This window comes from Triticum dicoccoides, chromosome 1B (genome assembly GCF_002162155.2).
Source record: "Triticum dicoccoides isolate Atlit2015 ecotype Zavitan chromosome 1B, WEW_v2.0, whole genome shotgun sequence".
Taxonomy (NCBI): Eukaryota; Viridiplantae; Streptophyta; class Magnoliopsida; order Poales; family Poaceae; genus Triticum; species Triticum dicoccoides.
The window spans coordinates 552,199,059-552,217,932 of NC_041381.1; positions in this window are offsets into that span (position 1 = coordinate 552,199,059).

The following is an 18,874-nucleotide window of genomic DNA, read 5'->3' on the forward strand; positions in this document are numbered from 1 at the left end:
TAAGTTGGTGCAGTTCTAAACAAAGCGTCATGGCGGGATCTACATGTGAAGCGGAGTACATAGCTGCTTCAGAAGCAGCAAATGAAGGAGTCTGGATGAAGGAGTTCATTACCGATCTAGGTGTCATACCTAGTGCATCGGGACCAATGAAGATCTTCTGTGACAATACTGGTGCAATTGCCTTGGCAAAGGAATCCAGATTTCACAAGAGGACCAAGCACATCAAGAGACGCTTCAATTCCATCCGGGACCAAGTCCAAGTGGGAGACATAGAGATTTTCAAGATACATACGGATCTGAATGTTGCAGACCCGTTGACTAAGCTTCTTTCACGAGCAAAACATGATCAGCACTAAGACTCCATGGGTGTTAGAATCATTACTATGTAATCTAGATTATTGACTCTAGTGCAAGTGGGAGACTGAAGGAAATATGCCCTAGAGGCAATAATAAAGTTATTATTTATTTCCTCATATCATGATAAATGTTTATTATTCATGCTAGAATTGTATTAACCGGAAACATGATACATGTGTGAATACATAGACAAACATATAGTCACTAGTATGCCTCCACTTGACTAGCTCATTAATCAAAGATGGTTATGTTTCCTAACCATAGACATTTGTTGTCATTTGATTAATGAGATCACATCATTAGGAGAATGATGTGATTGACATGACCCATTCCGTTAGCCTAGCACATGATCGTTTAGTATATTGCTATTGCTTTCTTCATGACTTATACATGTTCCTGTAACTATGAGATTATGCAACTCCCGTTTACCGGAGGAACACTTTGGGTACTACCAAACGTCACAACTTAACTGGGTGATTATAAAGGAGTACTACAGGTGTCTCCGGAGGTACATATTGGGTTGGCAAATTTCGAGATTAGGTTTTGTCACTCCGATTGTCGGAGAGGTATCTCCGGGCCCTCTCGGTAATGCACATCACTATAAGCCTTGCAAGCAATGTAGCTAATGAGTTAGTTACGGAATGATGCATTATGTAACGAGTAAAGAGACTTGCCGGAACGAGATTGAACTAGGTATTAGATACCGACGATCGAATCTCGGGCAAGTAACATACCGATGACAAAGGGAACAACGTATTTTGTTATGCGGTTTGACCGATAAAGATCTTCGTAGAATATGTAGGAACCAATATAGGCATCCAGGTTCCGCTATTGGTTATTGATCGAGAATAGTTCTAGGTCATGTCTACATAGTTCTCAAACCCGTAGGGTCCGCACGCTTAACATTATGATGACAGTTTTATTATGAGTTTATAAGTTTTGATGTACCGAAGTTTGTTCGGAGTCCCGGATGTGATCAAGGACATGACGAGGAGTCTTGAAATGGTCGAGACATAAAGATTGATATATTGGACGACTATATTCAGACACCGGAAGTGTTCTGGACGTTTTCGGAGAAAACCGGAGTGTCGGAGGGTTACCGGAACCCCCTCGGGGAGAGATAATGGGCCACAAAGGCCTTGGTGGAAAGAGAGAGGGGCGGCCAGGGTGGGCCGCGCGCCCCCTCTCCCTCTTGTCCGAATTGGACTAGGAGGGGGGCGGCGCCCACCCTCTTTCCTTCCCCCTCTCCCCCTTCCTTTCCCCTCCTAGTAGGATTAGGAAAGGGGGAGTCCTACTCCTACTAGGAGGAGGACTCCTCCTCCTTGGCGCGCCCACAAGGGCCGGCCGGCCTCCCCCTTGCTCCTTTATATACGGGGGCAGGGGGGCACCCCAGAACACACAAGTTGATCTACGGATCGTTCCTTAGCCGTGTGCGGTGCCCCCTCCACCATATTCCACCTCGATCATATCGTCGCGGAGTTTAGGCGAAGCCCTACGCTGGTAGAACATCATCATCGTCACCACGCCGTCGTGCTGACGGAACTCATCCCCGAAGCTTTGCTGGATCGTAGCCCGGGGATCGTCATCGAGCTGAACGTGTGCTGAACTCGGAGGTGCCGTACGTTCGGTGCTTGGATCGGTCGGATTGTGAAGACGTATGACTACATCAACCGCGTTGTCATAACGCTTCCGCTTACGGTCTACAAGGGTACGTGGAAAACACTCTCCCCTCTCGTTGCTATGTCATCACCATGATCTTGCGTGTACGTAGGAAATTTTTTGAAATTACTACGTTCCCCAACACCGCCGCCATCCGCCACCCCATCCACTGTCGTCCTCCTCCACCATGCCGGAGCTGATACCCCGACGCCGCCGTCCATTACAAGAGATCGACCTCTCTCATCCATGCCTTCGGTCCGGGATCCTTGCATCCCGTCCTCTCGCTTCATCCCCGCCGTCGTCCACCTTGCCGGCGCCGCTCCTATGACCGTCTCGTCCACCATGCCCCGCCGCCACCGTCTACCCTCCTAGATCTGCTTCCATGCCGCCGGCAGCCATCGCTACCGCAGCACCGTCAAATTCTCAGCAGATGCGTACACGGCGCCGCACCAGAGGCGATACTCTTTCGTATCTGCTCAACTTATTTATCGCATCAAGAAAATAGATCTCCACTACTTTACTCTGATTTCTTGTCTTGGTTGCGAAGTTGCCTTTGTTCGGTTTGCACCTTCAGATCCGCCATGGCACGCTCAACACTATACTCCCAATACTTATGGTTTTCCCCTTTTATATTCCACACTAGTTAAATCACAATAGACTAAATTTCAAAATTGGGTCATTCGATTTTTTAGAGCTCGCCGGAGTTCGCCGGTGCGATCGAAGGGGCTCGGGTGGTTGTGGGGCCTCGCCGAACAAAGAAAACTCGACGCGGGTGGGGGGTGGGGTGGCGGAGGAACACAGGCAATGGGGGCCGGTGGTTCGGCCGGCGGCGCGTGAGGTGTTCTGTATGGGAAGAATTAGAGACGAGGAAGAAGAAGGGTTAGGAGACATAAGATCTTCATCCAACCGCCTGAAATGGTCGAGAGACAGCTGGGAGTTGCATTCTTAATGCGCTCTGGTTCATCATGTGTGGGCACTACGCAACCAACATTTTATTATCCAAAATCTGCTTTCTCTTCTTTACCATGTTCGATAGTGCTGGCCTGTACGTGACCGATAGGCTTTCAATTACTAGCGGCAATACAACACCGTATTTTCAAGCCAATTCCAATTTCCCAATTTATATATCATGGTTATGGTGTACCCCTGTTATGTACACTATGATCTGCCTAGTTGCTGTGTGCTCTTGTTATCATGGTTTGGCAATAAACTCTCTATACAGTATATTATGAACCTATCATCTGCTAGCTATCCTTCCTTCTGGAGCCTATTTTTTGTGTACTTGTGCCAGATTATATAAATGCACGCACGATATTACAGCACACATGAGCTCTCTCATTAGAATCCAATGATAGCACATAAGTGTTTACAGGGGCGCCCCTATATTAGAATATCATCTGCATTACAAAGATAATCTCACAACTATTTATGTTTTCATGGTTCTCAGATATTATACGCAATTACAGTGAATATCAAAATCCGCGCATCAGAAGAATATTGTGGAACACTGCAATGACTTACAAAATTGGCACCAAGGCATTGAGTGCCATTCTGGAAGCAATGAAACTTGTATGCTCCCCACCTGTTGATTCTTGTTCAGAATATCATCCTAATGACTATTCTAACCTCGAGGAGTCAAACGAAGATGGCCTATCCTGTTCACTCATCAAGGTGCTTGTTCTACTTTGGCAAGGTTTTATTGATTGCGTGTATCTTGCATATGTTGTCTTGCATTTCTTCTACTTTTTTGCACCACCATCTGCTTAGTTTACTCATCATATAACTCGAGATGCCATGCCCATCCATTATCAATACATATTCCATATGTCGTCATACCATGTTTTTCCACTCAAATGTTGTTCTTGTGCATCAGACATCAAAAAGGAAGAGGGTGATTGCCGAACCTGAAGGAGCACCAGCAAAGTCCTTAAAAACGTGGTGGTGCCAGAGAAATTAGACAGCGCCCCACTTATATTGGTTGTACAACCAGTGACACAAAACATAGGACCGACTCCAGCAGACTGTACCCATACTTCATTGGCCACACCACTAGCCCCACCACACAGGACCTGCACTGCAACAAAAGGTATACCGATTTCATTTGCCATAGCACCAGCCGTACCATAGAAAAATCCCACTCCAGCAAAAAGTACAGCAAGTCCACCGGCCGAAGACCTATGCCAACTGCAGAGACGGCCAATTCCTGCAGATTGGAACCCCATTCCATTTATTCCCAGTTTAAAAGACAATGCTTTCAATGTTGTTAGGGACTACGTGCATATATTCCCATCATGGGAACATTATAGTGAAGACAAACACCATTTTCACATCTTCCTGTCCAACTTACGTGTAAGTGCTATTATTCATGGTTATTATTTTCCTGTTTTCTGCTGATCGAACACATCAATGATTTACATTACATTGTTGTAACTAGGTGAGGGTCAATCTGGATAGTCATGATGAGCAAAGCTTGCTTGTGCTTTTCAAGGAAGCATTGCAGCAGTATCGGTTTTACCTGAGGAAATCACACTTTGATGGCAAGTCTATAAACGAATTTCCGGTGAAGTCTCATGTGCTAAATTTAGAAGACATTGAATGGAAAAACCTTGTTATGCACTAGTCTCGTTCCCAGGATGAGGTACTGTCTATGAAATCACATGACAATTTGAACTTCTACTTTTCAGCATGTGCCTTACAGATCTTTTTCGCAGGAAATCAGCTCAAAGAAGAATTCTGGTTTGAAAAGAACGACAGGATATCGCAAATATGCTACCCGCTGCTTTTCTCTTGTTAGTACCTGTTGTCCTGTATCACTGTACTTGCATACATACCTGGTTCATTATGTGACAGCAGTATGCATGATAGCTTGCTTATCAATTGTTCGCTCCAAATTATCTGATCTGTATGAATGGTTACATTAGTGCAGAATATATCCAATGCCAATGAATTTTTTTAGCTCTGCATTGTTCTTGTAAGTACATGCTGTCGTTTATCAGTGTACTTATATTGAGAGGTAGTTGTTCATGTACCATCACTCTGCAGCTTATTTTCCTTTGCCCTCCATTTTCTACACATTAGATCTATATTTACTCTTACCATAAGGTTGGTACTCAAGAAGTTTAGCTGTGCATTGCTCTTGGCTGTGTCTTTTGCCTGTATCGCTGCACATACATTTATAGCTACTTGGTTATGTAGCATCACTCTTGATATTATCTTAAATATTCTCCATTTTTTCGTATATTATCACATCTATATTTACTCTTAACAAAATGTAGAATAAAGGCAATGCTTATGAAGAAGATTATGTGCTAAACTTCTTGAATTGCCCCCCCCCCCATCAGCATGGACAAGGGCTTTATAGAGCCCATCTTCACCAGTAATGTAAGTTTGTCCTTCTCAAGCCTTCAAACTTTGTTGTGTATATTTGGTTAGGCATGACTGCAACAGCTGTTTATTTTTGGTGTTTGCATCAAATTGCATGTTTAAAGTTTATTATGTAGTTCATAAACAAAAGTTTGTTCTTCTCAATTTAAGTTTTCAGTTGTACAACCAAGTTCCTTCTTCATACCATGTAAATTAAACTATTCAGAGCAAGTGATCTTATTTTGCACTGCATGTATGCTTCTGTTCTTCATCCGTAATCAAGTGGGGTGGTGAACCTACCCACTACATCACAATGTCATATTCTGCAATGTCTTAACTATGAACAATGTCATATCATTCTACTATTATTTAAACCGTCTCTTTATTTGCCAATCTAAAATGGGATAAATTGACAGCACACTAACCATTGATACTTATGAGTTCTTGATCTGTAATCCAGTGGTGCCGTGAAGCTGCCAACTCCTTCACAATGTCATTTCCTGCCATGTCTTGACCTGAACAATACCATATTGTGTTAATGCAATTTTAAACTGTGTCACTTTATTCGTCAGTAAGAAATGTGATGAATTGTCAGCATTGATACTTTTATGTGCGAAACCTGTCATCTGTCTGCTTGTTTATCTTTCAGAATGAGGAAGATATAAGTGTTGAACAAGCGCAGTCTCATCATCCTACTCAGCTGCTTGCGCTGCAGCTCCCCAGCAGGGCTAACCTTTCTCGAACTCTATTGAAGTGATGTCGGTTTTGTATATTATTATGTCGGCATGTTTATTTGCACTGGTGGCGATCTTTGATGCCCAGTGTATGTAATATGTTGTCTGCTTGTGCTTTATTATCATAGTGGTGAACTTTGATGCCCAGTGGATGTAATATGCCGTAATTTCTTTATTGTATAGTCTAGGTTTTTTCTTATTCACGATGCTGCAGTTATTTTACTATATATATGTCCTGTCTTCGCAGTAAACCGGCAAAACCATAAAATTACGGCACATAATCGGGCCGTCATGCAATCATGATGTATGATCCGCATCATGGGCCCCGTCAAACTGGCCCACTAGTAGATTCGGGCCTTTAATAGGCCGAGTAACCCCCGGCCCTCTTTTCGCAACAAAACTCAATGGGCTTTAGGAGGCTGAGAAGTAGGCTGGGCCTGAAACATGCTGAATAGCTCACGGGCCGGCGGCAGCCCGAAATGGACCTCGGCCCATGATTGTGTGAATCAATTCACAGGCTTTTAACAGGCCAAAGTTGTCTCGGTCCTTGTTTGGCCCAATCAGATATCGGCTACGAGCAGGCCGGATGCAAACCGGGTCGTAGTTAGGCCCAACTATATGACGGGCTTTTAACAGGACAATATTAATATACGGACGAAATGTTAAATGGGCCCTTAACAGGCCAAAACTAATATCAGGCCGAATTACTAAATGGGCCTTTAGCAAGTGGACCCAAAAGCATAGCGTCCAGTCAACGGGCCGAATCTGATATGGGCCATAATTGAGCCCAAAGCCTCTTAAAGGGCCGGACCTGATCTGGGTCATGATTTGGCCCAGAAAGTGGGAGGCTTTTAACGGGTCGGATGTTATATGGGCCATTATTAGGCCCAGAACATGGCAGGACATTAATGGATCGGATCAGTTATGGGCCGGCATTTGGCCCAAAACATGGCAGCCAGTTAATGGGTCGGCCTACTAGGGTCCTCAAAATCTTGTGGGCCTACAGCTGGGCCGGCCCATTAATGTCGGCGCAATCTCGTGGGCCTTTAGCTGGGCCGGCCCATTATGATCTACAAGAATTTTGTGGGCCTTTACCTGGGCCGGCCCATTATGGCACACAAAAATCTTGTGGGCCTTTACCTGGGCCGGCCTATTATGGCCCACGGAATCTTGTGGGCCTTTAGCTGGGCCAGCCCATTATAGTCCGCAAAATCTCGTGGGCCTTCAACTGGGTCGGCCCATTAAGGGCCGCAAAATCTTGTGGGCCTTTAGTTGGGCCGACACATTTAAACTTGATTGGTTGTGCCACGTGTTGACGTATCATAGGCGCCTTCTGTCCAATGAGTGGATGACATCTGTCCCAACGATGAGCCGACACGTGTTTCCTCTAGCCAATGATGATTTTACACGTGGAAAATCCCCATTTGTCGGGGGTGTTAACGGGTTATCGGATCCAAAACCCGACCCGATAGCTTAACGGCGTTCCGTTACGGTGGATGCCATGTGTCGGTCACCCTTGACGAAAGCACTTCTGTGACACACGATTTATCATCATGGAACTGGACACTTCCGTGATGATAATTTTGGTAAAGTCATGAAACACTTCTACGACAGCACAGTTGTGACTATCTTGATTCTGTCATAAAATCGTCATGGATGTACATGCATGACAAAAAACGTGACCTACTGTGACAAACACGTATAATCACGGAAGTGTATTTTTTTGTAGTTTTACTATCCTCTGAGTCTTCATTCATGGCCTGTTCATCAGGGCTAGCTCGCCCATCTTCATGTTCGTCCTGTTTGGAGGTTGGCTCAACGGGGTCTTCATTGTCTTCGGCATCATCCGGAGTGTTATTTTCTCCTGTGACGGTACTGCTTTTTTTTCCACGGCGTGGTTTAGAGTGGCGCTGCTGACATCGGTGCTTTGGCTTTATTTCAGGAGGTTTATCCTAGACTGGATCCTTCTCATTGTCATCGTTGTTCTCTTTGGATGTATCCATCATCTATACATCATACGAGGAGGTGGTTGTCCAGCGCCCTGTAGGCGGTGGGGTTTGTGCCTGCTCCTCTCCGACATCGTCATCCATACCGTCGATGTCTTCGGAGTCGTAATCAAGCATGTCGGTTAAGTCTTCGATAGTGGCTATGCAGTGGGTGGTGGGTGGGAAGTGAAATTCTCCGTCATCTTCTTCCAATTCAAGCCGGATATAGTTCGGCTGAGATCCCCCGGATAAGGAGAGGGCTTTTAATGAGTTTAGCACATTGCTAAAAGGTGAGTACCGGAAGATGTCCACGGAGCTGAACTCAACGATCGGCGCCTGATCAGGTTCGATGGGCACAGATGTACGTGATTTGGAACCTATGGACGGAGATGAATCCGAGGTTCCGATGACACATGGCCCACTCGAGGTTGGATCTGTGTGCGGCCCGATGGGGTTAAGCTTCCCGTCCTCGGACGACGCAATCTGCTCCAGATCTAGGGCCAAAGCGGTCACATGCGCTATCCCCTGAGTGCGGCCCGATGAGAGGTTTAGGTCATGTTTATCGAGGTGGCAGGGAGCTGCTGGTAAGGGCTCGAATCCGTCAAAGATCAAGTCTCCGCGGATATCGGCAATTTAATTCAAGCTTCCAAACCTGACCTGATGGCTAGGGGCGTAGTTGTCGACCTGCTCCACATGGCCAAGCGAGTTGGCCCGAAGTGCGAAGCTGCCGAATACGAAGATCTACCCGGGGAGAAAAACCACCCCCTGGAATTGTTGTAGATGATTGAAGGAGCCATCAAAAACCTTTTGGTGACAACGCAGCGGACCTCTCAATGAAAGCACCAATGTCGGTGTCAAAACCAGCGGATCTCGGGTAGGGGGTCCCGAACTGTGCGTCTAAGGTCGATGGTAACAGGAGACGGGGGACACGATGTTTACCCAGGTTCGGGCCATCTCTATGGAGGTAATACCCTACTTCCTCCTTGATTGATCTTGATGAATATGTGTAGTACAAGAGTTGATCTACCACGAGATCGTAATGGCTAAACCCTAGAAGTCTAGCCTATATGATTACGATTGAAGTTGCCTCTACGGACTAAGCCCTCTGGTTTATATAGACACCATAGGGGACTAGGGTTGTACAAAGTCGGTTACAAAGAAAGGGATCTACATGTCCGAACGCCAAGCTTGCCATCCACGCAAAGGAGAGTCCCGTCCGGACATGGGAAGAAGTCTTCTGTCTTGTATCTTCATAGGCCAATAGTCTGGCCCATGTTAATAGTCCGGCCATCCGAGGACCCCTTAATCCAGGACTCCCTTAGTAGCCGCCAGGATGATGAAGATGGCCACCGGTGATGATCTCCCCCTCTGACAGGGTGCCAGAACAGGCTCCCGATTGGTTTTCAATGGCTACACAGGCTTGCGGCAGTGAAACTTCTGATCTAGGGTCTCCCTGAGGGTTTTCAGAATATTTGGGAATTTATAGGGCAAACAAGGGGTACGGGAGGCCACCGAGGTGGACACAACCCACCAGGGCGCGCCTGGGGGCCCAAGCGCGCCCCGGTGGGTTGTGCCCCCCTCAGGGCACCCCCCAGGTGCTTCTCTAGCCCAATGGTTCTCTTCTGGTCCATAAAAAATCCACAAAGGTTCACGGTGTTTGGAGAACTTTCATTTCTGCACAAAAAACAACACCACAGTAGTTCTAAAGAAAACAACGCCAGTCCGGGTTAGTTCCATGCAAATCATACCAAAATCATATAAAATTATTGTAAACATGGCATGAATACTTCATAAATTATAGATACGTTGGACACGTATCACCGCTCCACTCTGCCGCCCCGCCCCGATGCCCCGACGCCGGGCCACCCCGGCGCCCTGGCAGCCCCGCCCCGTATCGCCGCTCCAGCTCGCCGCCCCAGCGCCCCGCCACTCAGGCCGCCCGCTGCCTCCTCCACCACCGCCGGAGTGAAGGTGAGATTTTTTTTGTTTTTTCTATTGTTCTTTGCTATTTAGGTTTAGGTGTTATTAATAGGTTTAGGTTAGTGATAGGTTTAGGTTTAGATAATTAGAAGAAGAATAAAGTTGAAAAAGAAGAATAAGTAGAAGAAGAGGAAAAAGGAAAAAAGCAAGATGGTCATGGATCGCCGGTTGCGGAGGGGATAGATGGTGGAGCTAGTGGGTCCTGCCGGTCCTGACGACGTCGCCCGTGCCGAGAATCCCCCGGTCCGAGTGTTGACCCATCGAATGTGCATCGCCATACCAGAGGGCGCCCAGGGACGAGCGGGTTAGGGCTTTCCTCGACGTTGATGGAACCCTAAATAGCAAGTATCTTCGGTGCGAGATAAATGCGGCCGTCGGTGTCGGACACTGCATCCACGTCCCACAAGTGACATCGGCGTTCGGTGTCCCGCATCAACAGTTCTCGGGGTCGATGGCGGTCGAACACCTATGCAAATTTTTCTTGCATCCTCATCGATGATGATTAAAAGCCAAGTGCTGAAACTTGAAACACCCAAACTGACTCAAGTCGGTTTGGTTGTTTGAAGTTTCAAAACTTGGCTTTAATCCTCATCGCAGAGGCTGCCAGACAAACTCGCCAAGGTGTTTGACCGTCATCGGCCCCCAGAACTATTGTTGCGGGCCGCCTGCCGCCAGCGTCACTTGTGGGATGTGGATCTAGTGTTCAACGCCGACCGCCACATGTATCTCGCACCGATGATACTTGCTATTTAGGGTTCCATCGACGCCGAGGAACCCCCTAACCCGCTCGTCCTGTTGTAAATATTGCTATGTTACTCATCTTTCGATTTAAATGTGCAGTTTTTTCATCGCTATGAGGGTCTAGTGTTCGACGAGCTCCGCCCCTGCGTTCGTGGGTGACCACAAATGACATCTCCTCCCCCCCTTCATTTGCTCTGTTCTGGTCTTCGTGCCGATGAAACTTGCTAGCTATAGGTGTCTTCAATCATCAGTATGCCTGACCATTATGATTCTCCCGTTCGAAAGGGTTACATCTATAAATATGCATGCATTTGCATATTTATAACCGTGATTCTTTCGAATTGTCCAATGTTATCCATGGACAGCCCAAGTAAGTGTAGATTGGGTTTGTTTTCCCATATGCTTTGCTCTAGATCCGATGCAGAATTTCGTCAGTGCCTCCCTGTTGTTCTCCGGGTACACATCCACTCTGCTTATTGCCGAGACATGTATCAGGAGAACAACGGTGATAGAGGCAAAGGTGTCCCGTCTTTCGATGAGATGATGGATATCGCTTTGGTGGAAGTCGACTTTGATGATCCGACTACGAACGTGCGAGGACGTCGCACCTTAGCAATCGCTTAACCAATTCCGAGAGGTAATTGACCACACCGGAGCACGATCAACCTGACCATGAGGGTCTGTTTCCTGCGAGCAAACGAAGAACAAGCAAGAAACTGAGATTGCAATCTGGATATTGCGAATATAAGATGAAAGCTTTATTGATCAAGGTGGGGTTCTGTGACGCCTTTGTCTCGTCGTTGAACACAAACGAAGTACGCAAAGTTGCAGCTATGGCGAACTTTTAATCTAAACAAAACCCAAAGTATAAACGATGCCTTAAGGGTTGTTTATATGGAGGAAGAGGAGGGAATTACGTGGCCCTTGGTGGAGGGGTCCGAAATCAACCATATCTCTTGTTTCCCCACACACACGGACTCTAAAAATAGCCTATACTTATGTATTTCGAAATTACATGGGCCTGGCCCAATAATAAGGTGACGCAGCACCTATAATAGCCTCGGGAAGAAATTTATGAAGTGGCATCTTGTATATTTCATCCAAGGCTTCATGCACCCATTATGGTGGCTTCAAAGTCCTGAAATCATCACTTGTAACTCCGTTCTTGTTCCCCTTGCGCATGCCATCATCTCCATGCTTGTTCTTGCTCCAATGTTCATCCTTCTCCAAGCTAGGCTCTTCATTTGTAAGCAAAACAAATGTATCCAATTTAGGCAGCATCATATTCTCATGAACATTAGAATCATTACCAAGAAACGAAAGTACCTGGTAATTTAGTTGGCGTGCGCGAGCTCTAGTAATTGGTCCAGTATGTATAGCAGCAGGGGCTGTGCGTGTAACAATTGTATTGATGTCCTCATCATCCTCCCCTTCTTGAAATGAAGTCGTCCTCGACGGAAGTTCATCTTCCTCACCCAAATAAGGCTTCAAATCTGCAATGTTAAAAGTGGGACTAACCCCAAAATCTGCAGGCAGCTCAAGTTTATATGCATTATCATTTATTTTCTCTAACACCTTAAAGGGACCAACAGCACGTGGCATTAGCTTTGATTTGGGCAAATCAGGAAATCTATCCTTACGCAAATGTAACCAAACAAGATCTCCAGGTGCAAACACAACATGTTTTCTACCCTTATCTCCAGCAAGTTTATATTTAGCATTCATACGCTCAATGTTTTCCTTAGTTAACTCATGCATTTTTAAAATCAATTCAGCATGTTGTTTAGCATCAAAATTAACCTTCTCCGAAGATGGAAGAGGCAACAAATCAATAGGTGCACGAGGTAGGAAACCATACACAACTTCAAAAGGACACATCTTAGTAGTAGAATGCAATGAACGATTATAAGCAAATTCAATATGAGGCAAGCATTCCTCCCACATTTTCTTATTATTCTTCAAAACAGCCCTAAGCATAGTAGACAACATTCTATTGACTACTTCAGTTTGTCCATCAGTTTGGGGGTGACAAGTAGTACTAAAAAGCAATTTAGTCCCCAACTTAGCCCATAAACATCTCCAAAAGTGGCTAAGAAATTTAGTATCACGATCTGAAACAATAGTATTTGGCACACCATGCAAGCGAATAATTTCATGAAAGAACAAATCAGCAACATTAACAGCATCATCGCTTTTATGACATGGTATAAAGTGTGCCATTTTCGAGAATCTATCCACGACAACAAATATGCTATCCATCCCCTTCTTTGTTCAAGGTAAACCTAAAACAAAGTCCATAGATATATCCTCCCAAGGAACACTAGGTACAGGCAAAGGCATATATAAACCATGAGGATTGAGTCGTGACTTAGCTTTTTGACATGTAGTGCAGCAAGCAATAAAACGCTCAACATCCCGTCTCATCTTTGGCCAAAAGAAATGTGTAGCAAGTACGTCCTCCGTCTTCTTCACGCCAAAGTGTCCCATTAATCCTCCTCCATGCGCCTCCTGCAACAACAAAAGATGAATGGAGCTAGCTGGAATGCATAGCTTGTTAGCATGAAACACAAATCCATCGTTAATGACAAACTTGTTCCACATTCTTCCTTCTTTACAATTCTGCATTACATCTTTAAAATCAGCATCATGCACATATTGATCTTTGATGGTCTCCAAACCAAATATTTTGAAGTCAAGTTGTGAAAGCATAGTATAGCGACGAGACAATGCATCAGCAATAACATTTTCTTTTCCCTTCTTGTGTTTAATGACATAAGGGAAAGTCTCAATGAATTCAACCCATTTAGCATGTCTACGATTCAGTTTAGCTTGACTTTTAATATGTTTCAAAGATTCATGATCAGAATGTATAACAAATTCTTTGGGCCATAAATACTGTTGCCATGTTCCTAAAGTCCGAACAAGAGCATATAATTCTTACATAAGTAGAATAATTCAGACTAGGCCCACTCAATTTTTCAGAAATGTATGCAACAGGTTTGCCATCTTGTAATAACACACCTCCTAATCCAATTCCACTAGCATCACATTCAAGCTCAAAAGTCTTATTAAAATCAGGAAGTTGGAGTAAAGGAGCATGTGTCAACTTATCTTTCAATACCGTGAAGGCTTCTTCCTTTGCGGTACCCCAAAGAAAAGGCACATCTTTCTTTGTAAGCTCATTGAGAGGTGCAGCAATGGTGCTGAAATCTCTCACAAAACGCCTATAGAATCCCGCGAGGCCAAGAAAACTCCTCACTTGTGTGACCGCTTTGGGCTGCGGCCAACTCTCAATAGCTTCAATCTTGGCTTTATCAACTTCAATTCCCTGTGGAGTAAAAACATAGCCAAGAAAAGATACTCGGTCGGTGCAAAAGGTGCACTTCCCAAGGTTACCAAACAAACGTGCATCACATAGAGCAATAAAAACAGCACGTAAATGTTCCAAATGTTCTTCCAAAGATCTGCTATAAATCAGTATATCATCAAAATAGACTACCACAAATCGTCCAATGAAAGCACGCAAAACTTCGTTCATTAGTCTCATGAAAGTACTAGGCGCATTAGTTAACCCAAAAGGCATGACTAACCACTCATATAATCCAAACTTAGTTTTAAATGTTGTTTTCCATTCATCCCCCAATTTCATAGGAATTTGATGGTATCCACTACGCAAATCAACTTTGGAGAATATTGTAGAGCCACTCAATTCATCAAGCATATCATCTAGCCTAGGAATAGGATGACGATAACGAATAGTAATATTATTAATGCCTCTACAATCAACACACATACGCGATGTACCATCCTTTTTCGGTACTAGAATAATAGGAACAGCACAAGGACTAAGGGATTCGCGTATATAACCTTTGTCGAGAAGCTCTTGTACTTGACGCATAATCTCCTTCGTTTCCTCTGGATTGGTACGGTATGGCGCACGGTTTGGCAGTGAAGCACCGGGAATTAAGTCAATCTGATGCTCAATCCCTCGAATAGGCGGTAATCCCGGTGGCACGTCTTGTGGAAAGATGTCAGCGAACTCCTGCAAAATGTTAGTGACAGCAGGAGGCAAAGAGGAAGGCATGTCCTCGAATGAAAATAATGCATCTTTGCACACAAAAGCATAGCAAACAGATTTGCTGAAATCTAGCGCATCAATATCAGATTTGGTGGCAAATAAACATGCACTTTTCAATTTAATTTCAGAAGCAACACTAGATGGTTTATAATTAGGCTTCATTTGTTGCTCAAATTCTTTTGCCACAATCTGATTTTCACTCGTATTCTTCTCCTGTTTTGCTTTATTAGCTCTATTAATATCATCTTTCAAAATAGCATCTGGAGTCATAGGAAGCAAAGTAATATTTTTATCCTTATGAACAAGAGTATACTGATTGTTTCTACCATGGTGTACAGAATTTTTATCAAATTGCCATGGTCTACCAAGTAATAAGGAACATGCTTGCATAGGTACCACATCACAATCAACATAATCAACATATGTAGAGATACTAAAATGCACACGAACAGTACGTGTTACCTTAACCTTGCCGCTATTGTTAAACCATTGGATGTAGTAAGGATGTGGATGTGGTCTTGTGGTGAGAGAAAGCTTCTCCACCATCTCCATGCTAGCCAAGTTGTTGCAGCTCCCTCCGTCTATGATGACGCACACAGAACGTTCCTTCACAACTCCCTTGGTATGGAACAAATTGTGCCTCTGATTTTGCTCAGCTTGTGTGACCTGCACACTCAAAACACGTTGAGCAACTAAACATTCATACTTGTCAGCGTCTTCAGGAGCCATGTATTGCGTCTCATGATCAGAATCATCTCCACCATGTTCTTCACGTGTAATAAGAGCCAAAGTCTCCTCATCATAGTCACTAGCGGACTCATACCCACCATCCTCAGTAGCAATCATCACACATTGAGATTTGCATTGTCTCGCATAATGACCTCTTCCCTTACAACGACGACAAATAATATCACTTGTGTGCCCTGTTGATGCCATGGAAGAACTCTGTGGAGGCCCGGCAGGTTCGCTCTTGGCAAATAATGGAGGTTGTGCCTGCTTTCTTGTATCACGGCTGGAGGTGGCACCTGATGGAGGTGCTGGTGCAGTTGAAGTAGAAGATGCACGCGGTGTCCATGATGAAGGTCAGCCTGCAGAAAAGTTAGTTCGCGCCAATGCTTGTCGATCCTGCACTTCACGTTCAGCTTTACAAGCAAGATGGAATAAACGAGTGATATTAGTATACTCCTTATAGTCTAGAATGGTCTGAATCTCTCTATTTAATCCAACCAGAAAACGTGCAAGCATAGCTTCATTCTCCTCAACAATACCACATCTAAACATGCCAGTTTGTAATTCCTGATATTATTCTTCTACAGAATTTTTTCCTTGTCTTAAGCGCTGCAATTTTTGAAGCAATTCACGTCGATAATATGGTGGAACCCAACGAGTACGCATAGCAGTTTTCAAAGCAGCCCAAGTAGTTGGAATAGGATATAATCTACAATGTTCAGACCACCAGACACATGCAAAACTAGTGAAAGCACAAACAGCAGCAGCAACCCGTCTCTCCTCGGGATATTGTAAACATGTAAAACGTTGTTCAGTTTCTAACTCCCAAGTAAGATATATATATAAGGAACATATCTACCCTCAAACGGTGGAATATTCAATTTTAGTTTAGGAATATGGACATCATCTTGTACCTGAGGTGGTGGTGCAGGCCTACCATTACGAATATATACCTGAGGTCGACCTGCTGGTGGTGGTGCTGGTGGGTGCACGTAGTTCTGATTTTGATCAACCTCATCCTCATAATCGCCCGCATACTCATCATCCTCCTGGGACCAGCAGCAGCAGTAGCAGGAGACAAAGAAGCATCAACAACAGGAATAGCAGCACCAGAAGTTTGTCCATCCTCAATAGGAACACGCTTCGCTCGTCCATACTGATTCGAAAGGAGGCGTTGTTGTTGGTGTTGCAGAGGTGCGATAGGTGCAGCCGGCGGTGGTGGTGGTAAGCGCGCGAGCAATTCATTAAACTTGCTATCAAGCTTTGTTTCGAACGTCTTCTCAATGCCATCTATCTTCTCCATGGCCTCGTCAAATCTGTTTAGCACATCTTGCACCTGTCCACTCATCATTTGCTGAAATTTATCATGTAGCTGTTTGTTCGTCAGGTTCTCCCAATCAGTCTCATCGGCTTGTGATCCTACCATGGTTAGCAGCAAATAGAAACACACAAGAATATGATCCTACAGACTACTAAGAAGTGGTGGTGGTGTATCACAAACCCGTCAAGCAAATCTCAAATTCTTACCAGTTCTTACCCAGTAGCAGGTGGTGATTGGCAACCGTTGTAGTCAAAACTCTCAAAGCTTGGATAGAGCGATTACCAGGAAGAGTCAAACGCACGACATAGATGTATGTGGAGCTGGGAAGGCTTATAATATGGTAGCAAAAGGGGTCAGCAAAAATCAATTCAGAGATGCAAAGTTGAATAAACACTCACGACGGTACTGTGCTAGTCCTAGGCTAGACCGTGCTAGAGACGCGAGCCTAGAACACTAACAAAATCACGGTGCTGCACGTAAACAAGGGAAAAGCACACCCTGGATTCTTTTTCGCTCTTTTTTTTGCGCTATTTTTTTGCGCTGCTTTTTTTTGCGAAAAATCACTATAATGGCGAATGTCTCAAAACTCTTCCTAGGTCAAACTGACAGGATGGGCACGGAATTTTTTCGACCAAAATTTTTTTTTTGTTTTTTTCGACTGCCCGGACCCAAAAACTGGAAAAGGGTCAAAAAAAACTTCCTATAATGGCACCTGTCTCAAAACACTCAGAAACACCTAAAAATAGGATAGCCAGAAAAAATTTCGAAAAATGCGTTTTTGGAAAATTTTGGGCCTAAACGGAGGGTGGTTTCCAGACTTTTTTTTTACGAAACCTACTCCGGCAAGGAAAACGAATCGGAAACTAGACGAATCTCGAAAACAAACCTAATATGCAAGGAACTCGGGTTGGTGGTGGATATATGGTGGTGGTATATGGCAGCGGTGGTGGTAGCGGTGGTAGTATATGGATATGCATCGGTGGTGGTATATGGACACGGATTGGTGGTGGTATATGGATATGGATTCGGAGCGTTGGTGGTAGGTGGCAGGGCGATGATGATGGTGCGGTGGCGGCGTGACAACTTGTGACCAGAACTCGAAACTCTAAAAGACTAGACGCTAAGACCAGCAACTTGACACGACGATGCAACCGCAAATTCAACAAAGCAAATACAGAAAAGATTATGCAAAGGCTCAGATTGTTTCGGATGGGATGAACTAACCCTAAATTTTTTTGGCTTTTTCGTGGACTATATGTATGAAGAACAGACTCGATCTAAACTACGAAAAACTGTAAAATCTCACCGAGCAACCTGGAAATCTGATACCACTTGATAGAGGCAAAGGTGTCCCGTCTTTCGATGAGATGATGGATATCGCTTTGGTGGAAGTCGACTTTGACGATCCGACTACGAACGTGCGAGGATGTCGCGCCTTATGCAATCGCTAAACCAATTCCGAGAGGTTATTGACCACACCGGAGCACGATAAACCTGACCACGAGGGTCTGTTTCCTGCAAGCAAACAAAGAACAAGCAAGAAACTGAGATTGCAATCTGGATATTGCAAATATAAGATGAAAGCTTTATTGATCAAGGTGGTGTTCTGTGACGCCTTTGTCTCGTCGTTGAACACAAACGAAGTACGCGAAGTTGCAGCTATGGCGAACTTTTAATCTAAACAAAACCCAAAGTCTAAACGATGCCCTAAGGGTTGTATATATGGAGGAAGAGGAGGGAATTTCGTGGCCCTTGGTGGAGGGGTCCGAAATCAACCCTATCTCTTGTTTCCCCACACATACGGACTCTAAAAATAGCCTATACTTATGTATTTAGAAATTACATGGGCCTGGCACAATAATAAGATGACGCAGCACCTATAATAGCCTCGGGACGAAATTTATGAAGTAGCATCTTGTATATTTCG